General features: G+C 45.6%; 1 long non-coding RNA gene across 1 annotated transcript in view; it reads right to left on the reverse strand.

Annotated features, from left to right (window-relative positions):
- Positions 1-345: 345 nt before the first annotated feature.
- Positions 346-26459, reverse strand: part of LOC142829207 (uncharacterized) — a 28352-nt gene continuing 2238 nt past the window's right edge. The window contains exons 2-3 of the long non-coding RNA XR_012903622.1: positions 1041-1182; positions 346-950 (exon numbers count right to left, since the gene is read on the reverse strand). This is a non-coding gene — a long non-coding RNA (uncharacterized LOC142829207). The remainder of the gene's footprint in view (positions 951-1040; positions 1183-26459) is intronic.

Raw genomic sequence — 26459 nt, forward strand, 5'->3', positions numbered from 1 at the left:
AGGTGACAGTTCCAGGGCATAGTGATTTTGAAGTACAATTTGGCTATGTCCTTTGACTGGGCAGGTGATTCTCTCATTAAATTATTGTTAGTCTAGATGAGTCCAACCTTAGACTCTATGGGTGGTATTTTTCCTATTTGCTTGTTCATAGTTTAGCCCAGTATTTTTGGATTGGCTGAGAGTCAGCCTGCAGCTGCAATGGGCAGTTCAAAGAGTCACTAAACCAAAATAAAACATTAGTTTGTCCATTCATTCTTTTGTTACCAGGAACTTCCATTAATTTGACTTGGAAATCCCACTGAAACGTTCTCCAGTCAGTCTCAGGATTAAATGGTGGCCATTGGGATCTCTGCATGGACTTGGGAGTCTTTGGGTCACCAGACAATAACTAGAAGCTGGGAAGTGGGTGTCTAGAGGAAATTGACTTCATGCTTGGCAGAATCTTCATCTTTAAGGTCTTATTGATAGAATGCGAGTTGACACACCTGCTGTAGGACTGCTTTATTGGAATTTTGGATCAGGAGCTGGGGTTAATTTAAACCACTGAATAATAGAATAATAAAAAGTAAGAGAGACAGAATCACAAACATGTGTATAATGATTTATGCACCTTTTCATCCCCATTGAAAGGAAATGTATTGTGATTAATTTGCTGCAGATTTTCTCCTTTTGTTTGCGCTGACATTTTCCTTTTTTTGAAGACTTACAAACTGCTGTTTCTAGTTCTAATGTTCTATGTTTATGAAGATAAAACCAGTGTTAGAAACAATTATAGAGGAAATAGAAGAAGGTTACTGACAAAGAATATCATAGCCATTATTGAATTTGTCCCTGGATCTCAAGTGCTCTGTAGCTTTGAAAGGCAGAAGCATCACATTTCAGTGCACTTCTTTGTTCTTATAGAGCTCAGTGACCATTTTGCAGCCTTCTATGTGTTGCTGACAGGAAACCTAACAAAGACAAAGTGAAATCTTTAAATAAAATTCCCTTAAGGGATCTTAAATTGGAGGAGAAAGGGAACTTCTGGCTTCATGACTCACCTGTCTGTAAAGATGATCCAGCCCTGCACAGTCTGGTCCCAAATTCAAACGTTCAAGGGGTGGGAGGATTAAAGGGGAAGAAGTTTAAGAAGAGAGGATTGGTCCTGACTCTACATCCAGGAACTTGAATCCTGTGGGTGAACTAAGACAGGAAAAACAAGTTTCTACAATAGAACTTAAATCAACTTTTTGAGGTGGTTCTGAATTATTCAGATGGGGTTTTGTCTGGAAATTGGAAAAACCCAAAGTGGAAAAACCCAAAGTGGAATTTCCTTTTATTTCATGAGTCGGGTCCTCCAGGATTTCCAACCCAGATTTATACTTTCATAACTCTCATATGACGTGCATCAGCTTCACACAAGCATGTAAATTGTGGTGAGAGAAGGCTTTGCTTGCCCTGCACTGAGTTGAGGTAGAAGATGTTTTTTCCCGTTTGTTAATGAGTATCGGAGTTTGCGTGTGTATCAGTTTTGCCCACCACTTTCAGATGCACCAGCAGCCACTTGATCTTGGAACACGCCGATGTAGGCGGAGATCAGAGGCATCCACACAATCACTTACAATTAGGCTTACCTCCACCCTTAAGGAGAAAATTAATCTGTAACTGAAAGTCTCTGTGATGTATTTAAATGGTCTTGTCAATGACACTCTTGTTCACGTTTTGAGAAACTGCAACCATCTCCCCCTTTCACCTCGGCTCTCTGCTTCTTTCCCCCGAAGAGCAGAGTACTGCCATGTGCACACCAGTCTTAGAAACTGGAAGTGGCCAGTTCAATACAACTGAAGTAGAATTTGAGCCATTACTGGAATTCCAATCTAAGATTTTTCAAGAAAATAACACTATTGCTTGTCCTCTTGGGTCTGATGCTTGACAGGAAATGAGTTTGAAGGGTTCAGAGGCAGGTCACAGAACTCACTGCCAGCTTCTCTATGGACTCGAACACTGTGTTTTCAGAAATCGGATACATTTGCTTATTATTAAAGTCCTTTCTCCTCCCAGTCATTCCTAAAGCCAGGTTCCATCAGACATACCGCTAGCATTTTACATCTTTTCCTCTACACATTTTTCTCAATTGACACTTTTAATGACCTAAGACTCTAATCATGTGAAAAATGCTGTTTTGTAATTCAAGGCAGAGTGAACAATTGCAGTCTGTTTGTCATTTGTTTTTAAGCATTTATTTTGCTTGTCCCTAAAGCCCCACATGTGATAAAAAGGAAAACTGAACATTCCTAAAGCCTGAAATCTTAATTATGCAAGATATATTTTAACAGGAAATGCACATCTGATCTGGCTGACTAAAAGTTAATTTTGGTGGATGGACTGACCACTTCCATGCAGGATGTGAAATTTATTCCCAGGGCAATTTAAAAATAAAGCTTCTACTCTTCTCTGGAATTCTATCAGCAAGTGAGATGGAATTTAGTCAACCAAAAGTTCCAATAGACCATGGAGACTGCCTGATTCTAGCTGCATAGTGTTTCTGATTTGGAAATTGCATGCTGACTAAATCCAAAACCATTGAATGGGTCAACTACTACGTGTGGGATCCTAGTAAGGGAACAGCAATGGTGGTCATGTCACGACTAACAGCCTATGGCAAAAGTCACCCTCTCTGTCAGCTAAGCTCTTGAAGATTCAAACATTCTCAGGTAGTGGAATGCCTGAGAGAGCATCTTGGAAACTCTGCTCTCAACTCTGAGGGCTCTAGGTTCCTTACCTTGAAGTCACTAAAGTGCCCATGGAATAGTAAGGGCATTTTAAAGAGTATATGAAAACAAATGTGCTTTAATGCAAGTAGTCAGGCTCTTTGGTTACCTCAGTACATTTTGTATCTGTGTCCTCTCTGGATGCTGGACTGACTATTTTAGTAGTATGGAATTTTGACTTGTTGCCTGTTCCCCCTTGTGACGGAGAGGTCCATCCCTGTACTGGCCAAGGGGGGAGCCAGCTGGCCTGCTGGGCTGTGCTAGCCTCACCCCCGCAGCAGTGCTGGGCATGCTCCAACTGCAGGCCAGGTATAAAGGCCAGAGAAACAGCTCAGTTACGGCTGGCCTTCGGGGAGAGAGGAGCTCCTGTCCAACCTCCAGAGCCACAGCCGGACCTGCCGCTGTAGCAAGAGCCGCCAGGACTGCCGCCGTTGCCACTACCGTCCCCGGGCTGAGCATGCCCGCAACGCCGACCCCGGGGGGCCACCTGCCCCGCCGCGGTGGACAACCCCTTCACTGCTGCCCCAGACGCCAGACCTGCCAACGTCACGGCTGCCGCCAGCCCAGCATCTACAGGTGGGGTCTCCGTCGGCCATAGGGCTGGGGTAGGAAGCAACCCAGGGCAAGGGGCAGGGAATCCCCTGGTAGGCTCGGTGCATTTCAGGGAGAACTCCCCGCCGAGCCAGTGGTGGGAACCACCCACCACTAATAGGGCCCTGGGTTGGGGTCCGGTGGAGAGGGAGAACCCGGACCTCCCTACCCCATCCACCCAGAGCATGAACTAGGTCTCAGAGCCTGCTTTGACCTTGGACTAGGCCTCAGGGCCTGCGTTTGTGCTGGACTAGGCCTCAGGGTCTGCTTTGAACTTGGACTAGGCCTCAGGGCCTGCGTTTGGGCTGAACTCGGGCCTGGGAGTGTACTGCCTGACTCCAGGGCTGAGCAGTGCGGGATGGGGGCGCCCTGCAACACCCCTACTGTGCTAAACTCTCTCTAGGTTATTTTGGTTCAATTCTCTTATGTTTGCTACCTCTTTATCATCTGCTAATTTGCTCATGTCTGAATTTACATCAGAAAACTCTTGACAAGAAAGCAGACACCTGGTCAAAAAAGAAATGTGGTTGGTTTTGAGGTAGCCCAGAATGTGGCTTCTGTTCTCAGTGGTAAAAATAGCTCTGAATTTCTCTGGAAGGGAATTTTGCAAAGGGATAGGATTGTAGGCCTGAATCCAGCAGGAAATTACCTCTCTGGATGCCTTCTCCCCTGTGCACAGTGGAATACTGCCTGATCTAGTATAGCCTAGTCTAGCAAAATTTCTCTTGATAAAGGTACACAGATGAGACTTTCTTGGGAAGAAAACTGGGGCATGCTCACAGAATTAATATCCCTGTGAAAAATATGGTACAGGGGATTTCAAGCCAAGGCTGCAAATTATCGGACTCTGTGATCCATTGTGACAGCAATTGGAAAGACAATCACTTGATTCAGGGGCCTATATATGAGATGCATGTGCTCAAGATCAGAATCTTTTGGCCAGCGAGCACTGCCCCAAGTGTCCTTGTGCTCTGTACAATCACCAGAGTGGCCTAACCACCCTCAAGTCCTTCTTACCAGCTATGGCAGGTAGATGAAACACCAGCAATGTCTACCTCTCAACACAGCAAGTATTTTTGTATCTATACGTACCTTTAGCGATTCTGCCCGCTGTTGGGTTTTTGTGTGAGAATTCTACATTGTGCTGGAACTAGAGCAGGGGTTGGCAACCTATGGCACATGTGCCACAAGTGGCACACAAGCCGATTTTCATTGGCAGATGAGGCAGGAGCTCAGCCCCATCCCTCCTCCCCCAGCAGCCGGGAGCTTGCACCAGTGTTCCCTTAACGTGCGCGCCTACGCAGTGACATAAAAAAAATCTCCTTGAAGCCCACCCACCTCCGCAGCACCATTCACTTTCCTCCTGCTCATGGAAGGTGAGTGTTGTGGCTACCCCATTGGCAGGGGCAAGGACGGGGACAGGACCGCATTGGAGAATGGGCGGGTTGAGGAGCAGGGGGTGATGAAGCTGCAGGCTGGTTGGGAAGCAGAGGTGGTTGAAGCCGAAAGAGGGAAGACTCGGAAGCAGGGCCAGAGTGTTGAAGCCACAGGTGGCCAAGACCATGTTGGGGCAGTGCTACGGCTGGGGCTGGGGTTGCATTGTGGGGCAGCTGCGGACAGCATTTGGGGCCTAGAACACGAGGTGGCTGTATGTCTTGCTGCCATTGGGGGTTAAAGCTGGGGTTTGGATATGTATTGCAGTGTTTCCCAGCCTGTGGTCTGAGGACCCCTGGTGGTCTGTGATGGTGCTGCAGGGGGTGCTTGGAAAGGCCTGATCCTTGATTTTCTTTTTCTTTACCTTTCTTCCTCAGGGAGACGGGTCTGAGAAATGTTAATAGATTGAAAAGAGGTCCATAAGCTCAAAAAGGTTGGGAACTCAAAAAGGTATTGAGTATCCTGAAAAAACTATTGCTCTTTGCGTATGCATAGTACTGACAGGAAGAACTATTGCTCTTTGACAGTTTCCAGCTTCTCCCATGAGCACTAGCCTTGTGTTATTCTGAGGCATCTGAAGCCAGAGGGAGGGAAGATGAAAAGCCATCCAAATAGTAATTTTTTTTTAAACAAATATACAGAGATCCTAGCAGCAGGAAAAATTAGTTCAGCAACTAATGGCGGTTCCTAAGAAAGCAAAGTTAGATATTCGCTCATTTCAGCCTTCTTGGACAGACGACTACAGATTTGTTCAACATAAAGACGGTGCTGTTTATGCTCTATGTCATGAGAGTGTTGTTTGCTGCACGTCAAGTGTCCAATGACACTTTCAAACAAAGCATGAGAAACACTTTGAGGATGAGGCAGACAAGACTGAGTCAATCAAATGGGCCATTGCAAGGTGCAAAAAGCAAAGCAGTGTCATCAATAACTTCTGTTATTAAAAATAAATGACGGAGGGAAGTTACAAAATGGCACATTATGTTGCAAAACATTTAAAGCCATTTACAGGAGATTATATAAAAGAGGTTTTTCTCAGTTGTTCAGATGTTATGTTCAATGGCTTGCCCAGTAGAGACACAATCATCTCCAGAATAAAAGAGTTGCCTTTGTCTGCCAGGTCAGTGGCGAGGTGAAATAGAAGAAAACATTAATAAACAACAGACAGTGGCATTCAAAGATTTAGCGATATTTAGTGTTGTACTTGGTGAGTGTGTGGACCTAAATGATGTCCCACGGTTAGCAGTTCTTGTGAGATACTGTGCCTCAGACAACGTTTGAGAAGAGATATGCTGGCTAAAACACACACATGGCATAACAGGGGAAGATATTGTGAGGATGTTTGTTAACCATTTTGAGGAAAGAGGAATTGACATCAAAAAAATATTTTCTGTGACAACTGACAGTGCCCCTGCTATGGTTGGAAAACAGAAGGGATTTGTAAAGTTCATTGAGGATTAAATTGGCCACAAGATGGTAAATTTTCATTGTATTATTCTCCAAGAAATCTCTTATGCCAAAACTTCTAACTCTGAGCTCCATAATGTGATGACTACAGCAGTGAAGATAGTGAATTTTCTTGTTGCTCCATCTGCCTTGACACATCGGCAGTTCCAAGCCCTGCTTGAGGAGATGGACAGTGAATACAAGGACTTTCCACTTTACAGCAATGTTCGTTGGCTAAGCCGTGAGAAGGTTTTGACATGTTTTGTGGACTGTCTTGATGCAATCAATATATTTTTGTCAGAAAGGTCAAAACTACCCCAAACTGGATGATGACAAATGGATCACGCAACTAATGTTTCTAACTGACATCACCACACATCTAAATGAACTCAACCTCTGTCTGCAGGGTGCAGGCCAAACTATTCTGGGTCTTTTTGACAGATGGAAGGCATTTGTTGTGAAACTTGCTGTTTTTTCTTGGGACGTTGACACCTCAACTTACCACTATTTCCAACATCTTACAGAACTATTGAAACATTGCGTCCCCAGTGTTGCTGAGATTAAAACGCAAAAACTCAGATCAGATATTTCTGACAGATTTCAACATTTCCAACATTTTGGCCTGATATTTTCCTTTCTAATCAAACTAGACAACTTTGCTGACAGCGACATGAACTTGACAGTGTTTCAGTGGATGGGCATTGAGGATTTTGAAATGCAGCTCATTGAATTACAATGCTCAGACTTATGGGCCTCAAAGTTTAGAGATCTGCAGCGCACACTTGAGGCTGCCAAGAAAGATCACTGAGTCTATCATGGCCTCTTGCAATGCTCTGCCTGTGACATTTGACTGTTTGAAGAAAGTGGAATTTTCACGGCTCTCAGCCTTTGGATCTACATACTGCTGTGAACAGATATTTTCACATATGAAGACAGTTCTTTGTCCCTCCAAGAGCCAGTTAACGACTGAACACTCAGAGGCTCGTGTGCTGCTTAATGTATCAAACTACGAGCCTGAGAGCGGAGACCTCAGCAAGGTGAAGCAAGGCCAAGAACCACGCTAAACAGTATGAGCTGCATCTTAATTGATTTGTTAATGAAGCTGCTGTAGGTCTTCAGCAGTTTACTTGGCACTGGCAACTCAGCACAGTCTCCCCTTACATTATATTTCTTGGTGTTGCAATATGACATTGTACCAGGAGACCATTGTATTACAACAGAGCTAGAGTCTGTTACTATCCACGGTGCTGAAAACTTCAGCAGTGGCACCAACTAGGCATGTAAAGGACTAGTCAATTATCTGATACGCAAATGCTTATTGGATAGTCGTCAGACTTGTTGACTAGTTGTTCCCCCCTTACTGCTTCTATCAGAAAGAGGCAGAGAGAGGAGGAAGAGGGGGTACTTCAAAGTGGCAGTGCCATGTGGAGCCTGGGGCCAGCTGGGGAGTCCCCAGGCTGCACACAGCATTTCAAAGTGGCACCACTGCACAGAGCCCAGGATCAGTGGAGGAGTCCCCAGCTGACTTCAGGCTCCACCCGGCGCCCTAGGACTGTGTCTACATTTCAACGGTGGAGGCACCCTATTGACTAATCAATTAGTCAATTACTCGCAATTTAACATCCCTAGCACCAACTACTTCAGCTTCATAAACACTGGGATCCATTACCTTACTAGTAATGGCTCATAACAGTGAATCATGGGGCCTTTGCGAAGGCAGGACCTCCATGCTGTGTGTTCTTTCTCCTCTAGTGACTAACTACCTGGAAGGATACTCAGACTATCACTTCAGATTTTCTTCTGATGAACCCTTTGAATCAGATAAGAATCAAGAGCCTCCTGTAAATTTCATGCTAACATTTCTAGGAATAACTGCACCTTGTGATATTTCCCCATCTTGGCCTCCAGGTCCCTAGACAGACAATGTGCCACCATGGCCCTACTGGAATCAGGGGGCTATTGCATCATCTAAGAAAGCCTTTGCACCTGGTGTAGAATTAGCACCTCCTCCCTCTTGGAGAGTGACGGTTGATTGGTTAATTTTCAGATGAAGAATGTCCACCTGGGGAGCTGCCATTGCCCCATTAGTGCTTTCAAGAATAGACAGTTCCTCTGTCCATCAGTGTTAATCTTTCTAAAAGCAGGTTGTGAGTATTCGTGTGGTCTGACCTTTTCTGATGCTACGAATGACCTGAGTTGCAAATGACGAAGAAGATAATTTAAGTCCTAGATATATTGCAAAAATTGGAATAATAAATCACTTCTATCTGGGGAAAAGAAAAGCAGAGTGAGGTGGGTCAGAGAAGGGGCAGGATGCTCCAGCCCCAAAAAGAATGAAAACAATTTGGGATAAGTTTCTCTTCCGCAAAATAACACATCAACAAAACAAAAATGTAAGTTATTTTAATTGACTATCTCTGGCTCCGTCGAGGATCTTGCATTCTATTAATTGGCTGTATGGGGGAATGTTGTATTCCTCTGCATTTGGGCAACTAAAGTGAAAAAGCTGAGTGCTTATTTGTAGGTATACTCACAAGTCAGACAACAATGTGATCAAAGTTTGACTGAGGAAGCACTAGGATGCAATTGAGTAGATGAAGAATGTGCATGCAGCTTAATGACAGAGATGTTAATCTGTTTTACGTTTGTAAATCCATAATTACACATGGTGTTACTGCAATTGAAGGACTCAATGGAGCCCTCACCTACAGCATTGTAAATCATGCTATGTAAGAAAAGGGAGACTCTGGCCCGTTGTGCACCACCACCACCATGCTTTGTGAAAATCAGCATATCATAGAGTCATAGAACACTAGAACTGGAAGGGACCTTGAGAGATCATAAAGTCCAGTCCTCTGCCCTCACGGCAGGACTAAGCACCATCTAGATCATCCCTGAGAGATTTCTGTCTAACCTGCCCTTACCCAGTGATAAGAGATTCCACAACCTCCCTAGGCAATTTATTCCAGTGTTTCACCACCCTGACAGGCACTAAGTTTTTCCTAATGTCCAACCTAAGCCTGCCTTGCTACAATTTAAACCCATTGCTTCTTGTCCCATCATCAGAGGCCAAGGAAAACAATTTTTCTCCCTCCTCTTCTAATATCCTTTTAGATACCTGAAAACTGTTATCATGCCCCCTCTCAAATCTTTTCAAATCTGATCAGCTGTTTGTCGGCTCAGCGCGGCAGCCATTTAAATTTAAATGAAGCGATGATTATTTAAATTGCCGCTTCATTTCCCTTTGCCTACAACCCTAATCCCTTTGCCTAGGTTATCTCCCTCATCCAGTAAGGGTGCCACTCCCTCTCTGATGTCCCTCTTGTTGCTAACATGCCTATAAAAACCTTTCTTGTTACTCTTCACATCCCTTGCTAGCTGCAATTCCAATTGTGCTTCCACCTTCCTGATAACTCCCCTGCATTCTCAAGCAATATATTTATACTCCTCCCTAGTCATCTGTCCAAGTTTCCACTTCTTGTAAACTTCCTTTTTGTGTTTAAGCTCACCATGGATGTCCCTGGTAAGCCAATCTGGTTGCCTACCATATTTGTTTTTCTTACTGCGCATCAGGAAGGTTTCTTCCTGTGCCTTCAATAAGGCTTCTTTAAAATATTGCCAGCTCTCCTGGACTCCTTTCCCCTATCAGATTGGTTTGACATGATTTGTTCTTTACAAATCCACGCTGGCTGTATCCTATCACCTCATTATCTTCCAGATGTTTGCAGATGGACTCCTAAATTACTTGCTCCATTATCTTCCCTGGCACAGAAGTTAAACTGACTGGTCTGTAGTTTTCTGGGTTGTTCTTATTTCCCTTTTTATAGATGGGCATTAGATTTGCCCTTTTCCAGTCTTCGGGAATCTCTCCCAACTTCTATGATTTTTCAAAGATGACAGCTGAAGGCTCAGATACTTCCTCTGTCAGCTCCTTGAGTATTCTAGGATGCATTTTGTCAGGCATATGAACATGCATTACTCAAAGATGCTTTACACATCTTGTAACCTATCAATTTTAATGTCACAAGCTGCTGGGTCATTCTTCTATATGAAGTGTGAGTCTATTTGTAGTTTGTGTTAATGAGGCCCATTATGAGTGCCATTTTTTGAGGGTTACAGGATCTTTTGAAACAAGGCATTTCTTTCAAAGGAGCCCCGTCTTGACTATGGTTTTTTTTCCCGAAAAGCGGCTTTTCAAAAAAAGCTGCAGCCACCATTATGCAAATGAAGTGCAGGAAATTCAAATCCCGGCTTCGTTTACAATTTCAATGGGTATGTCTAGACTACATGACTCCGTCGATGGAGCCATGTAAACTAGTTTACCCGGTATAGTCAGTGAAGCGGGGATTTAAATAATAAACATGGCCACTGCGCTGTGCCGATGATCAGTTGATCTGGTATAGCGCGGTAGTCTAGATGCGGATCTGTTGGCTGGGGAAGCCTTTGCCGACCGATCCTGTAAATCTCGTTTCATGAGGCATAAAGGATCAGTCGGCAAAGGCTTCCCCAGCTGACAGATCCGCTTCTAGACTGCCACACTCTGCCGGATCAGCTGATCATTGGCACAGCCCGGTGGCCATGTTCATTTTAATGAAGCGGGGATTATTTAAATCCCTGCTTCATTGACTATACTGGATAAACAAGTTTACATGGCTCCATTGATGGAGCCATGTAGTCTAGATATACCCAATGGCTGTGTCTAGACTGGCAAGTTTTTCCGCAAAATCATCTGCTTTTGCGGAAAAACTTGCCAGCTGTCTACACTGGCCGCTTGAATTTCCGGAAAAGCTCTGACGATCTCATGTAAAATCATCAGTGCTTTTCCGGAAAAACTATGCTGCTCCCGTTCGGGCAAAAGTCTTTTTCTGAAAGACTTTTGCGCAAAAGAGCCAGTGTAGACAGCATTGTACTGTTTTCCGCAAAAAAGCCCCGATCACGAAAAAGGCAATCGGGGCTTTTTTGCGGAAAAGTGTGCCTAGATTGGCATGGACGCTTTTCCACAAAAAGTGCTTTTGTGGAAAAGCATCCTGCCAATCTAGACGCACTTTTCCGAAAATGCTTTTAACGGAAAACTTTTCCGTTAAAAGCATTTTCGGAAATTCATGCCAATGTAGACATAGCCTACATGTCTTATTTATATCCCTTTATCAAAAAAGGGATGTAGTTTAGACATACCCTCTGATTTGAAGTTGATACCTGCAATAAGAACAGCTGTTTAGGGTAAGAATCCACATGGAAGAAGTTTCTCAGTGAATTAAAACTAGTTATGTGTTTTCTTTTCATTTTAATTTAGTAATTAACTTTGGTTTCTCTGTTTTCATTTGCAACCACTTAAATCCTATTGTTTGTTCTTAATAAAAACACTTTTGTTTACTATCAGGTCCAGTGCAAATAATTGTTACCTGGGGGAGAAACCACTGTGCATCCCTCTCTTTCATTGATAAAGAGAGCTTATCTGATGAGCTTTTACACAAAGATGAATTGTTTTAAGTGAAGGAGGTTGATTCCTTTTGATGTTTGGTTTCCTGGATACTACATCCTGGTTCAGTGTGCATACTCTGCAAAATGGGGAGGAGGGGAGGTAACTCCAACTCTGCCTTGTCTGGAGGGAGATGGGAAGATCTGCATCAGCAGGACAAGGTGGTAGATAGCCCTAGAGAGTAAGAAAGCAGGTGTCACAGGCATGATTAGCACACCCACGAACAATCCCAATGGGTATGTCTACACTACCCTCCTAGTTCGAACTAGGAGGGTAATGTAGGCATACCGCACTTGCAAATGAAGCCCGGGATTTGAATTTCCCAGGCTTCATTTGCATAAGCAGGGCTCCGCCATTTTTAAATCCCCGCTCGTTCGAACCCTGTGCCGCGCGGCTACACGCGGCACAAACTAGGTAGTTCGAACTAGGCTTCCTCATGAGGAGTAAAGGTAGTTCGAACTAGGAAGCCTAGTTTGAACTACCTAGTTCGTGCCGCGTGTAGCCGCGCGGCACAGGGTTCGAACAAGCGGGGATTTAAAAATGGCGGAGCCCCGCTTATGCAAATGAAGCCCGGGAAATTCAAATCCCGGGCTTCATTTGCAAGTGCGGTATGCCTACATTACCCCGCTAGTTCGAATTAGTGAGGTAGTGTAGACATACCCAATGAGACTTCTGTGACTGCACCCTGTCCCACATACCATTTCTTTTGTTTAATTATGCTGAGTCTTTTGAAGAAAGGAAAAAGATAAGTGCTTGGTGTCCTCTCACTTCTTTCTCTCCACTTTGTTTTTCTAAAGAAGGTGGCAGTGAAGTGCATTGAAGAGTTAAACACCCAATAAGAAACAATAATGAAAAGGTGTGTTTATAAGGGCCTGTGCAGAAAAACCTTACCATGTGTGAGTAATGAATGACTAATTCACCCAAATTAATGGGTCAAATTCCTACCTCTTCTTGTGTTAGAAAGCAGAACAATGCTTCCAAGTGCAAGATTTTGATTGCAATTATAGTTAGAGGTGTTCAGCACATCTCACTGGATTGGGCCCTTCCAATTTGGAGAAAAAAAATGTTCATGGTTTGTCTAAAACAAATATTAATGTTAATATAAGAGTCATTCACACTGTATTCTGGGTACCATCCTGCAAACACTTGCTCACAGATGTAGACTCATACAAGAAAAACTCAAGCTTACAAGGTCAGCAACTTGAAAACGAACTTTCTGTAACTGACAAAATAAGAACAGTTCACAGATCACACCTGCTTCTGAAGCCCCCTGTCAGTTTGCCATTTTTCATATTTCTTTTAAAAATCTTTTTTCTCTAGTTGTTGTGCGAAAGACCCGCCCAAACATGGGGGAAGATGAAACCGTAGAAGTAACTAGACACAGTGACTGCAAAATAAACCATCTGGGGGGGAAAAAGCATACTTCTCTTTTCCAGTCATCTGAGCTGTGACAGGTAACAGTAGATGAAAACACATGCATAAAAATGTGATGTTTTCTATAGGTAATGTTCCTTTAATTCATGGTGGAGTCCTGGTGACTGGATGCACTAAATTTAATGTTTCAGGCCTTGTGGGAGACACTTTACTTCCAGATAAACATTTTTCTTTGAATATTTTTTATTTACCTTGTGTAGAAGCTTTGTGGTTGTCCTCTAGGACCTGATCCAAAGGCCATAAAAGCCACATTGGGTCATCTTTTTATTAACTTAAGTGAGCTTTGGATCAGATCCCTAGGGAATCAAGCATGATTTTTCCCTTCTCTCGCCAGTTGTCCTTCTTCTCTCCCCCTTCAAAGTGCTTGCAAAACTGGTGACGCGTAGAGAATGTTCTTTTTGTAGTTTTTGTGTTCTTCATCTATTCAAGGGTTTATTGTAGGCTATAAATCACGTTGACCGTGACTGTGTGGTTGTTGGCTTGTTTTTTTGTCTCAAGCTGTTTAGACATAGAATGCCAAAGTGCATATTTTCTGCCCTTGTGAAGCTGCTGTTTCTTTGTTTACATCGTGTTTGTCTTCTGTACCTTTCCAAGCATTTCATAACCAGAAGTTCAAACCTCTAACGATTTTTAAAAATAAGCATTGGAAGCGAATTGCAGTATTCTTTGAGAACTTTACCTAACTTTCCCCTTTTTTGTAGAAACACCTTTCAGGGACAGGGCACTAATGACATTTTTCTTTGGCCATGCTGTTTTGCTGTGCTGAATGTTAGTCTCCTGCACTGCTATAAAGTGAGGCTTGCAATACTGTGGTTTACCTTAAGGGGACTTTACTGAGACTACTTACAAGTCGTGATAGAAATGTAGCCGTGTTAGTCTGGTGTAGCTGAAACAAAATGCAGGACTATGTAGCACTTTAAAGACTAACAAGATGGTTTATTAGGTGATGAGCTTTCGTGGGCCAGACCCACTTCCTCAGATCAAATAGTGAAAGAAAATTGTCACAACCATATATACCAAAGGATACAATTTAAAAAAATGAACACATATGAAAAGGACAAATGTTTGTCCAATGTACATAGCAGACAGACACTTACGGCACATCCAGAAATATAATTTATGCTATCATGTGCTGAAAGTGTCCATCTGCTATGTACACTGGAAAAATGTCTCAGACACTTCACCAAAGGATCAATGCCCACAAAACAGATATTAGGCAGGATCACAAAGAAAAAACAGTTTCTTGCCATTTCAACCAGAAAGGACATTGTCTCAACGACTTAATTACCTGCATCCTGCTTCAAAAGCCTTTTAAGACTGCACTTGAATGAGAATCCTCTGAACTGTTATTCATGCTTAAATTCAACACTTTACGCCTGAGTCTGAATAAGGAATCTAATTACCTTACCCATTACAAAGATAGCTTCCCCAATTACCACCTCTAATAGCTCACAGACATTCACCTTCCCCCCCCCCCCCCATTCCCCTTCTGTTCTGAAATTTGATTTGTCCTTTTCATATGTGTTCATTTTTTTAAATTGTATCCTTTGGTATATATGGTTGTGACAATTTTCTTCCACTATTTGATCTGAGGAAGGAAGAGTTACTCACCTTGGTGCAGTAACGGTGCTTCTTCAAGATGGGTCCCCGTGGGTGCTCCACTCTGGGTGACTACAGAGCAGTTGTCAGCTCGTGGAGGAGGGTTTGGAGCCGTATAGTAGTCACTGTGGACAAAACTGCGTGTCCCACCACCGTGGAAGAAACTATAGAAGAAGAGAATGCATAGTATCGTGCAAAAGTGTGGTCAGATGACCAAGTGGCGGCGTTACAGATATCTTGGAGTGGAACGTTCCGAAGGAAAGCTGTTGTGGAAGGCACGGCTCTGGTAGAGTGAGCCGTGATGTTGTCCGGTAAGTGTTTATTGTGCAAGGTATAACAAGTGCGGATGCAAGAAGTAATCCAGTTTGAGATTCTCTGAGACGAGATCGCTTGTCCCTTTGATTTATTGGCATAGGAGATGAAAAGCCTAGGTGAGGTCCTCCACGGCTTTGTGTGATCGACGTAAAACGCCAGAGCACGTCGAACATCTAAAGTGTGCCATGCTGCCTGGGTCGGGTCAGCATGAGGCTTAGGAAAGAAGGTGGTTAAGTGAATGGGTTCATTCACATGTAAAGGTGAAGGTACTTCAGGGAGGAACTTCAGGTGGGGTCAAAGTATTACTCTGTCCTTTGTGAATACGGTATATGGTGGGTCTGCCATCAAGGCTGCCAATTCGCTCACTCTCCTACTGGAGGTAATTGCGACAAGGAAGGATACTTTCATGGATAAGAGAGACCAGGAACTGGTAGCCATCGGCTCGAATGGTGGCTTTGTCAGACTTTTTAGAACGTGATTCAAGTCCCAGACAGGAACCGGAGGGTGGACCGGCGGGAATGTGTTCTGTAAGCCTTTAAAGAAGCGTTTGGTCAATGGATTAGCAAGGAAGGACCTGCCGTCCGTAGGATGATGGAACGCCGCTATAGCGGCAGCGTGGACCTTGACGCTGCTGAATGCGAGGCCAGATTGCTTAAGGGTTAACAGATAGACCAACAAGGTAGGTATAGAGGCCGACTGTTGAGGGGTTGCGTGTAGTCGACTATACCAGTGGGAAAATTGCTTCCACTTGTATGAGTAAGCCCTTCTGGTAGAGTGTCTCCTACTGTTAATCAGTATGTCCTTCACCTGTTCCGAACAGGTAATCTCAGCATTCTGGAGCCATGAAGGAGCCAAGCGTGAAGGAGAAGCTTGTGAAGGTCCGGGTGGAGAGTCCTGCCGTGATTCTGGGACAGGAGATCATGGCAGAGAGGAAAGGGATACGGGTCTGTCAGCATCATCTTGAGAAGGTAAGGGTACCATGTCTGTCTGGGCCATGCAGGAGCCACTAATATGACCCGCGCCTGGTCTGACCTGATTTTGTTCAGGACTCTGTGCAGGAGCGGGAAGGGAGGAAACGCATAGAGGAGCGGGGTGTTCCATGTGATGGAAAATGCATCTCCGAGGGAATGTTTTCCCTGGGCTCCCCTGGAGCAGTACTGATGACATTTCCTGTTGTTCCTCGTGGCGAAGAGGTCTATGTCTTGTTGGCCCCCCAGAAGAATAGTGGAGTCAGGGCATGCCTGTCGAGCTCCCACTCATGTTGATCTTGGAATGAGCGACTTAGAGCGTCCGCTGTGATGTTGAGGATGCCCGGGAGGTAAACAGCCAACGGAGTGACCTGGTGTATGAGACACCAATTCCAAAACTTGACTGCCTCCAAACAGAGAGACGGGGATCGGGCCCCCCCTTGTCGGTTTATATAGTACATGCACGTAGTGTTGTCTGTCATGATGGTAACAGACTTGTGCATTATATACTGTTTGAAGTGTTGGCATGCGTATCTGACCGCACGTAATTCGAGGAGGTTGATATGGAAGGTTTGCTCCATGAAAGACCATTTCCCTTGGCCTGTGATGTTTCCTAAATGGGCCCCCCAACCCATAAGCGAGGCATCTGTTACAACTCTGAGTGCGGGAGGAGGACGCTGAAAAGGAACGCCTTGCAGCATGTTGTGTGGGATTGTCCACCAAAGCAAGGAACTGAGGATACGTGGTGGGATAGCAACAAGCTTGGAAAGTTGGTCTCTGGAGGGCTTGTAAACCATAGCGAGCCACGACTGGCGTGCTCTCATGTGGAGCCTGGCCAAGAAGATGACATAGGTCGTGGAGGCCATGTGCCCGAGGATCTTGAGATAGTGTCTGACCGTCACGGTTGGAGTTGAGTGAACTGATGAGATCAGTTCCCGAATGGTGGCAAACCTGTGGTCAGGAAGGGTAGCTCTCGCCATAGTTGTGTTGATGAGAGCGCCTATAAACTCTAGCCTCTGAGTTGGGAGTAAGGTGGATTTTGTATAGCTTATGTGAAACCCGAGACTGAGTTGAAGGGCTACTGTGTTGTCCGTCATGGTTTTGGTTTCGTGGAAAGACGCGCTTTTTATAAGGCAGTCATCCAGGTACGGGAATATTATGGTCCCTTGTCGGCGCAGTGACGCCATTACCACTGCCAAGGTCTTTGAAAAAACTCTGGGGGCAGTTAATAGGCGAACGGAAGTACCCGGTATTGGTAGTGTTGGTCGCCTACTGTAAACCGTAGGAAACGTCTGTGGGCAGGATGAATCATAATGTGAAAGTAGGCATCCTGGAGGTCGAGAGCCGATAGCCAATCTCCTTGATCGAGAGCGGGGATGATCGTTGCTAGAGTTACCATCTTGAAGCGGTGGTATGCCATGTGCTTGTTGAGGCGTCTGAGGTCTAAGATGGGTCGCCATCCTCCCATCTTCTTCTGGGTTAAGAAGTAGGTTGAATAAAAGCCCCGGCTGTAGAATTGAGGAGGTACTTGTTCTACTGTGCCGAGTTGGAGAAGACGTGACACCTCCCGTTGGAGAACTGCTTCGTGAGATGGGTCCCTGAAAAGGGACAGGGTAGGAGGGTGGGTAGGAGGGATGGAGATAAATGGGATCGAATAACCGTATTGGATTAGTTCCAAAACCTACTTGTCTGAAGTGATGAGAGACCATTGGTGGAAAAATGTCCGGAGGGGTTGATGGAACTGAACCGTGTCTGTTGATGATAAAGGTGGATTGGCTATGTGGCTCTTGACCTGACCTTCAAACCTGCTGTTTGGTTGTTGGAGGGCAGGTTGTGATGTGTTGCTGTTGTTGCCTTTGGGGTCTACGCCTTTGCGGTCTTTGTCTCGGGTGGAAGTCGGTTCTGGGTTGCTGCCTGAAGGTGTCTCTCTGGCACTGGTATGGCTGGTATCTCGTTCTCTTGAACGGGGGAGTATACATTCCCAGTGTTCTGAGAGTTGTGCGAGAGTCCTTCATTGAGTGGAGTACTTCATCCGTCTTTGCAGCGAAAAGGTTGGCTCGATCGAAAGGTAGATCCTCAACCTTTTGCTGCAGATCTCTGGGTACGCCCGATGCCTGTAGCCAGGATGCTCTGCGGAGGACCACTGCAGAAGCTGTCACACGAGCTGCCGTGTCCGCCATGTCCATGGAGGACTGTAGGGCTGTACGAGCGATGTTATGACCCTCTTGCATGATGTTAAGCAAGGTTGGTCTTTTATGCTCTGGTAAGTGTTGAAGCAGATCCTGTAACTTCGAGTAGTTGGTGTGATCGTAGTCCGCTAGCATGGCTGTGTAATTCGCAACTCTCAAGAGTAACGTGGCTGAAGAATAGACTTTACGCCCCATAATGTCCACCTTTTTCTGGTCCTTATCCTGTGGAGTGGACCTGAGATTGGGTTGTTTGCCCTTGTGGCGAACCAAATCTACCACCAGGGAATTCGGGGGTGGGTGCGTAAAGAGAAAGTCCATATTTTTTGGAGCAATGAAATATTTGCGATCTACCCTTTTGTTTGTTGGGGTGATGGATGCTGGAGTTTGCAGATGTTATCAGCCGGATCCATAATAGCCTCATCCATGGGGAGAGCTAATATAGAGGTAGTTGTGGGTTGTAGTGTGTGAAGAAGGAAATATTGTTTCTCCTGCACTTCCTGGAGATCTCGTTGTTGAGCTATGGCCACCCTTTTAAAAAGGTCTTGAAATTTTCTAATGTCATCCCCCGATGGCGGAGCTTCAGGTGTGACCACTTCATCCGGTGATGAGGACGAGAAGTTAAGCGGCGATCTGGTTTCTCCCTCAGAGAGCGAATTATGTGCTTCCGAAGGGGTTGGGGAGTTTGGCTCGGTTACTGAAAGCACCTCGGGAGGTGGAGGTCTAGAAATGGTGGAAGGCGCTCGATGGTGGCCCTTTTTTGAACGTTGCTCCCAGGGTTGCCATTGGTTGGCGTATGGTAATGGTGGGTAGGTGTATTGTTGGGCATACCATGGCGTGGAGGGGGAGGGTATGCATACTGAACCACCGCAGGCTGCCAAGAGGGGTTCTATGCTCTGTGCTAGAATGCTGGGAGGAGAATCTGCTCCTTGAATCGGTGCCGATCTCGCTGGGGGATCGAGAGACAACCGAAGAGTGATAGGATCTCCGTGAATGGACAGAAGAAGCAGGAGAAGGCGGTGCCGAGGATGTGCAGCTCCAGGTCAGAGAACGGTGCCGTTCGTGCTTTGCGGTCAGTGCCGCACGGTGTGGAGTAGGCTGTGCCGGGGTCGCCCCCGACAATGGTGAGGGTGACGGTGCCGAGGGCTTGTCAAGTGCCGAAGTGCCCGGTGTGGCATGTTGGTGCGGTGCTTCTTCGACACTGGGCCCGGTGCCGACTTGGCACAGTGCTTTGGCCGATCTTTGAGGCCGCTCGCCGGTGTGGTCGGCACCGAGGAAGTCTCCAGTGCCGGACCCGTCGGTGCCGCAGATACCGGTGCCAGGTCGGAATGTGTTCTCTTGCACGGTGCCAATGGTTTCGGCAGCGCTGTTCCTGAGGTTCCTGGCCTGGGCTCAGTTGTAGCCCGTGCGGTCAACGGCGCCGAGGGCCGTACTGGGCTCAGGGTTAGACTCGTTTTTGAGGACGCGGGTCCAGAATGGGTAGAGGGAGGATTTTTCTCCATACCCTTGCTCTGATGAGCTGATGTCGAGGTTGTAGGAGAGTCCTGCAGAGATGGGCGGAGAGACTTCTCGTAGAGCACGGTCTTCAGTCTGTTTGCTCAGTCTCAACATGCCCACGCCGTTAATTTTGAGCAGTGGGGGCATTTTTGAGTTTGATGTGCCTCTCCTAAGCACTTAATGCATTTGGAATGCCCGTCCGAGGTGGGCATGGCATCCTGACATGACTCACACCTCTTGAAGCCCGGGGAACCGGGCATGAGGGGTCGGAGAAAAGCGGCAGCACAACGAGGAAAAAAATTTTTTTTTTTAAACTGACAGGGAAGGAGAGGAGGGCTAAAAAACTTGGAGTATGAGGAAACTATGGGATAAACGAGGTTGTTTTATCTATTTTTAAACAGGAAGATAGGAGAACCGTTGACTCCATCTGCTACCGAGGACAGTAGAGAAGGAACTGAGGAGCCGCACCGCACAGGCGCCCAACAGTTCTAACGGCACTAGAGGGCGCTACGGCGCCTGTGCGGCGTGGCAGAAACTGCTAGAAAAAGTCTCCGGTCGCCGGCGCGAGGATGCACCAGCACCCAGAGTGGAGCACCCACGGGGACCACTCGAAGGAGAAGTGGGTCTGGCCCACAAAAGCGCATCACCTAATAAACCATCTTGTTAGTCTTTAAAGTGCTACATTGTCCTGTATTTGTTTTTACTTACAAGTAGTGCAAAGTCACATGTATTGCATCTCTGAAGCTATGCTAAATATATGCCTCTATAAATTGTGCCATTGCAAACTGCATTTTTGTTAACAGATGACTGACCCCGCGTGCTTTGTTGGAATTTCCTGTAATGCAAATGTTTGAATTATGGTAAGCTGATTGATACAAATTGAAACTTTAAACCAAATTGGGAGATGCATCAAATGTAGAAGTGGGGACATATATTTACAAGAAATAGCAGCACTGAATTAATTCTGTTTCTAAGTAAATGAGTATTAAGCACTAGAGTTATGTCCTATTTTTTTTTTGAGGATATGCAACCTGATGATAAGCATAAGGACAAGCATATAGAGAAACAAAACTGCAAATTAGTATGAAGAACTAAAGACCTACTTTTGAATGATGTATTGTTATTTGCAAAATGATTTAATCATATTGCCTCTGAAAATCTATAAACTGAGACAAAAGTGGTTTTTTTTCTACTGATGGTAATAAATGTGATCTTCATTAAATAAAAATAGACTGAAACAAAGCAAAAGTCTGTAACACTTGGAAAATTAAGCAGGGGGACTTTTGCTTGAAAATTGGCATGGAAATTAAAAACTGATAGAGATTTGCTGGAAATATATATATAGTGCATATATTTTTAAAGGCTGCTTGGAAAAGCCAAGACACTATTTAAATCTTCTATACAAAAATATTTAAAATTCTAAACTTTTCTTTAAAATGGTAAAATGCCATAAAGATTTGATTGGGGTATTTTCTTTCTTCTGTTGCTCAGTTCATGTACTGTTCAATAACAAGTTCAGAAAATGTGTGCAAACAGAACTGTATAAATACATACATTGGCAAACTTTTGCCTTTTGACCCGTGGGGGGAAGGAATGGTCAGTCTCTGACAAATTTTGCAACCAGGAAAACCAAACCTGTATTTGGTCCCTATGTATATTCGCACTGTCTCAATCAGAGTGGAGAGGGAGGAACTCTTGAGCTCAAAGGTCAGAGTTTGCTACTTTATATGATAGCTTTTAGCTGAAACCTGTGTACATGTTCACCAGGTACAAAAGAATGTAGAAAGTAGGACCCCAGTAGAGTAAGAAACTATCATTTGTAAAGTTCTTCAGGAACTGATGAGAGATCACATTTATGTGCAGTGCTAGGTACTCTGTTGGCTGTCTATAAAAATGTTGTTGTTAGCTGACTTGGTTTTCTTGCTTACTTCTGTTAGTTTTGTTTAATGTTCATGGAAAGGAGATGTCCAAATGCAGCAGGTATTCCATGGAGTGGTTGTTGCAAAGAGAGGGTTAAGTATGCAAAAGGCCCTGTCCTACATACCACAGGATGGCAGTGTTGTTTTTCTGTCTTTGGGGGTGGGGAAGAAACACAGTGCCACCTGTGTGGGGTCAATTTCACTAATAGTATTATCAGACTGGAGAGGGACACAGATGTGAATCTATTCCAAAGGGATCAACTCTCTATAGGGTATGTCTACACTACAGCGCTAATTTGAACTAACTTAGTTCGAATTAGTTAATTCGAACTAGCATGTCCACATTAAGTGGACCCTGAACAGGGCTTAAGGATGGCCGGAAGCAGTGCCGGCAGGGCATCAGAGGCGGACTTAGAGCATGGAGCTGCTGTCTCAGGCTAGCCGAGGGCTGTGCTTAAAGGGACCCGACCCCCACCCCGGACAGACAGTTCTAAGGGGTGCCCCGCTTGAAAACCAGTCCTGGCTTGGAGTGCCCGGAGTGCCCACACTGGGCACATCACACCACTCGGCCATCAGCCCGGCTGCACTTGCTGCAGGCTGCCATCTGGGGAGAGGGGGCAATTGGGGGGCTGCAGGAGAGCTTCCACCCCCAGAAGCCCACAGAGCCAGCCCAGTCCTCCCCATCGGGGGCTCGTGCCCCATTCCTCCCTCACCTCCTTCCACTTACCCTTCCCTATCCCCTTTTCTTGATGTACAAAATAAAGGACAATTGTGTTCAAAAATGGAATCTGTCTTTATTGAACAAAACTGGGGGAGACTGGGAAAAGGAGGTGGGAGAGGGGAAGAGAGAGGCTGGGAGAGGGGAGGGCAACTAAAATGATCAGGGGTTGGGAACAGGTCCCATATGAAGAGAGGCTAAAGAGACTGGGACTTCTCAGCTTAGAAAAGAGGAGACGGAGGGGGGACAGGATAGAGGTCTCTAAAAGCAGGAGTTGGGTGGAGAGGGTGCATACAGAAAAGTTCTTCATTAGTTCCCATAAAGAAGGACTAGAGGACACCAAAGGAAAGGAATGGGTAGCAGGCTTCAAACTAGTAAGAGAAAGTTGTTCTTCACAAAGCAAAGAGTCAACCTGTGGAACTCCTTGCTGTAGGAGGCTGTGAAGGCTAGAACTAGTACAGAGTTTAAAGGGAAATGAGATCAAGTGATGGAGGTTGGGTCCATGGAGTGGTATTAGCCAGGGGGTAGGAGTGGTGTCCCTGCCCAAAGTTTGTGGAAGGCTGGAGAGGGATGGCATGAGACAAATGGCTTGGTCACTGTCTCCGGTCCATCCCCTCCAGGGTCCCTAGGGTTGGCCGCTGTCGGCAGACAGGCTACTGGGCTAGTTGGACCTTTGGTCTGACCCAGGACGGCCATTGTAAGCTCAGGGATCAGGGTCGGGGGTCTCAGTGGACCACCTTGATTTTCATGCACACCTGCTCCTGGGTGGCCAGGCTGGTAGCTCTCCTTCCCTAGATGGCCACCTTCCTGTGCCTAGTGCGGAGATCGTGGACGAGGTCCAAGATGTCCGCACTAGCCCAGGCGGGTGCCCGCCTCTTGTGGTCCCGGGCAAGCTCCCGGGAGCCGCCAGCCTAGTCCCAGGAAGAGGGGGAGGGCTGGGGGGCAGCTCGATCCGTGCCAGGTGCAGGGTCTGCTGGCTGGGTGCTGGCAGGCTTGCACCTGTCACGGGCACCGTAGCCAGCCCGTGCCCCTTTCAGGGGTCCGGGGCCGGGAGGGGGGCATAGAGTTTCCCTGGTGTTGGCCAGAGTGGCCACCAGGGAAACCTGGGAAGCCTTAGCCTCCCACTAGTTCAAATTAAGGGTCTACACACCCCTTAATTTGAACTAGCTAGTTCGAACTAGGCTTAATCCTCGTAAAATGAGGTTTACCTAGTTCGAACTAAGCGCTCCGCTAGTGTAGCGCCTAAGAAAGTTAGTTCGATCTAACGTCCGTTAGTTCGAACTAACTCTGTAGTGTAGACATACCCTAGGGGAATGTCTAGACTGCAGGCTTCTTTCAGAAGAAGCTTTTTTGGAAGAGATCTTTCAAAAAAAGTATTCCGAAAGAGAGTGTCTACACAGCAAAAGCGCATCGAAAAAGTGATCTGCTTTTTCAAGAGATAGTGTTCACGCTGAATGGATGCTATCTTGCATTTAAGCTTGATTTCAATGGATGAAGTGGCCACCAGGGCACCTGTGCTTTTTCCTGGAGACCTCTTCTATAGAAAAAATCCCTCTTCCCCGTCCACACATGCCTTTTTCCAAAAGAGCTTTTTCGAAACAGGTGTTCTTCCTTGTAGAATAAGGTTTACCAATGTCAGAAAACCCCCCGCATTCTTTTGATTTTCTTTCAAAAAGATGCAATAACAGTATGGATGTAAGTGAAGTTTTTTCAGAAAAATCCTGCAATCTAAACACACCCTATATGAGCAGCGTTATTTATTCCATATGAGATCAGAGTAGAACTGCACCATGTTAAAAATGGCACTTTCCTACCGAGCTCCCTGTGTGTATTTAGTGACAAACATAAGTGTGTGCTTTTCTCAGTTCTGTTAGCCAGGCTGGCTCTGCAATGCTAAGTTAGCTGCATTCTCCTCCTCTCTGTGAATTGTCAATAGATGTGATTACTGAATTCCCTGTGCAAATCATTTGAAGCCACAAACATATTAGTAAGGTCATAATTTGACCTACCAAATCAGATGATGCTCAGAAGGAAAGAACTCAGCTTCACTCTCAATCCTAGGCTGATTTTGCAGGGCTGGCATTTTGGGGGGAAAATGCTACTTGCAAACTGCAGAAGAAACAACTAAGATGCAATAAGCCTGGAAGCACATAATGTGATTGTAATAAGTAGAACCATGATCTGAGGCCAATATTGAGAATATAGTGGGGGTATAGGTGGTCTTGAAAGTCTTGGCAGGCCCTAGGCTGTGGGGAGAATTTCACTCTATTTTGTACCTATGGCTATTTGGCTTTTTGTGGGTTTAAGTTACATTACAGCTGCTCCATGCTTAAAACTACCCTTGAATTACAATTACAATTGAGAAATGAAGCATGCAAGAGTCAAGAGATCCAGAAGTAAGGCTGAAAGCCCTTAGCTTTACTTCCCATGTGTCTTTTTTAAAAATGGTCTTGTTTTTGCATGTTTATAAATAGAATGGTAGAGAATTTTCTGTCAGTGTCTTGGTTTGGGAATGTTGAAACATTTCCAAATTATTTTGATTTCAAACTTTCCATTTTATATATATATATATATATGCGCCTCAGGCCAAGGCACCCCAAAGCCACACCAGACTCACTGGCCTGGTCACCATCCCCAGCACCAGATGCTTAAGTACCATCCATGCCAGACACTTTCCAGGGGGCCCAGAACATTCTAGCCATGCTGGTACTGTGCTCCCAGCCAGCACCATTCGAACCTCAGCATAAAGGGGAGATGCCATTTGCCCCTTGGTAGCCAAGCACTGCACTTTCTCACCCTCTCCCACAACTGGAGATGAGAGCAGTAGGGTTGGTAAAGGACAGACCAGGGCGGGACACTGGGTCTCCAGCATCACTGGCGTCAGAGCGCAGACATAAGGAGGCATGCAACCCCTGGCAACAGCAGTGCTGCAGGGAGAGTCCATGCCTTTATACGCTGTGCCATTCAAGGGATGCTTCCCTATGACCATGGCACAGCTCACCACATAGTTACTCAATAGCACTGAGGAATCCTAGATCTGCGACACGTCTTACCAGTCCCGCTCGATGTTATGCCACCACCGGTCACCTCAGACTAGGAGCAGGTCACCTGCACATCCTGATTCCCATCTACCGGGCCATTCCTCTTAGTCAGTGAGGCCACTGTCTGTCCTGGGGCCTGGAACATTTCTCTGGCACAGACCTCAGTACTGCAAGTGGAACCACCTCAGTTGGTATGGCAGCTGCCAATTGCAGGGCGTGCTTTGGCCCCAGGCATGCTAGCAGTCCCAGTGATGCCCCTGGAACCCCTGGGGATTTCCCATTCAGTCCCGCATCACCCACTCAATCACCAGAGCATATATAGTGTGGCATATGTGCACCACTCCAGGGATGCTGAGACCCAGGCTCTTGTGGGCACTGTTTAGGGAAAACTTTCTGGCACTGGTGCAAGTTGTGAGCACACACACCTGTGCTGAATGGACATGAGCAACACATCTCAAAGAACACCCATTACAGGACAGGTAACTGTCTTTTTCACCCCAAGTGTCCGTCTTTTGCCTCTCTCCAGCTTGCTGTGCTCCTTTATTCAATGTTCCATTGACTGCACCTCATAGAACATGAGAACTGGCAGGGACCTCAAGAGGTCATTGAGGGCACATCTAGACTACATCCCTCTTTTGAAAGAGGGATGTAAATTAGATTGAAATTGCAAAGGAAGCCAGGATTTGAATTTCCCGTGCTTCATTTGCATAATGGCAGCTGCACATTCTTTTGAAAAAGGGCTTTTTGAGAGTGAAACTGCTGACTAGAATGTTCTTTCAAAACAAACCCCTTTTTTGAAAGATCCTATATTCCGCATTTTTTGAGAAGAGCTGTTATTTCTCTTAGAATGAGGTTTACCAACACCGAAATAAGCTGTCCGTTATTTCGAAATCACGCTATTGCTGTGTAGACACTTGCATAGCTATTACGGAATAACAGCCGTTATTCTGAAATAACTTTGCTGCGTAGACACACCCTAAGTGAATTACCAAGGTGTCACACTATGTCTGTGACAGAACTAGGAACATACACATCCTTAACTAGGTAGTTTTTCACTGAGCTAGTAAAACGATACTGGTTTG

This window comes from Pelodiscus sinensis, chromosome 4 (genome assembly GCF_049634645.1).
Source record: "Pelodiscus sinensis isolate JC-2024 chromosome 4, ASM4963464v1, whole genome shotgun sequence".
NCBI classification, from domain to species: Eukaryota; Metazoa; Chordata; order Testudines; family Trionychidae; genus Pelodiscus; species Pelodiscus sinensis.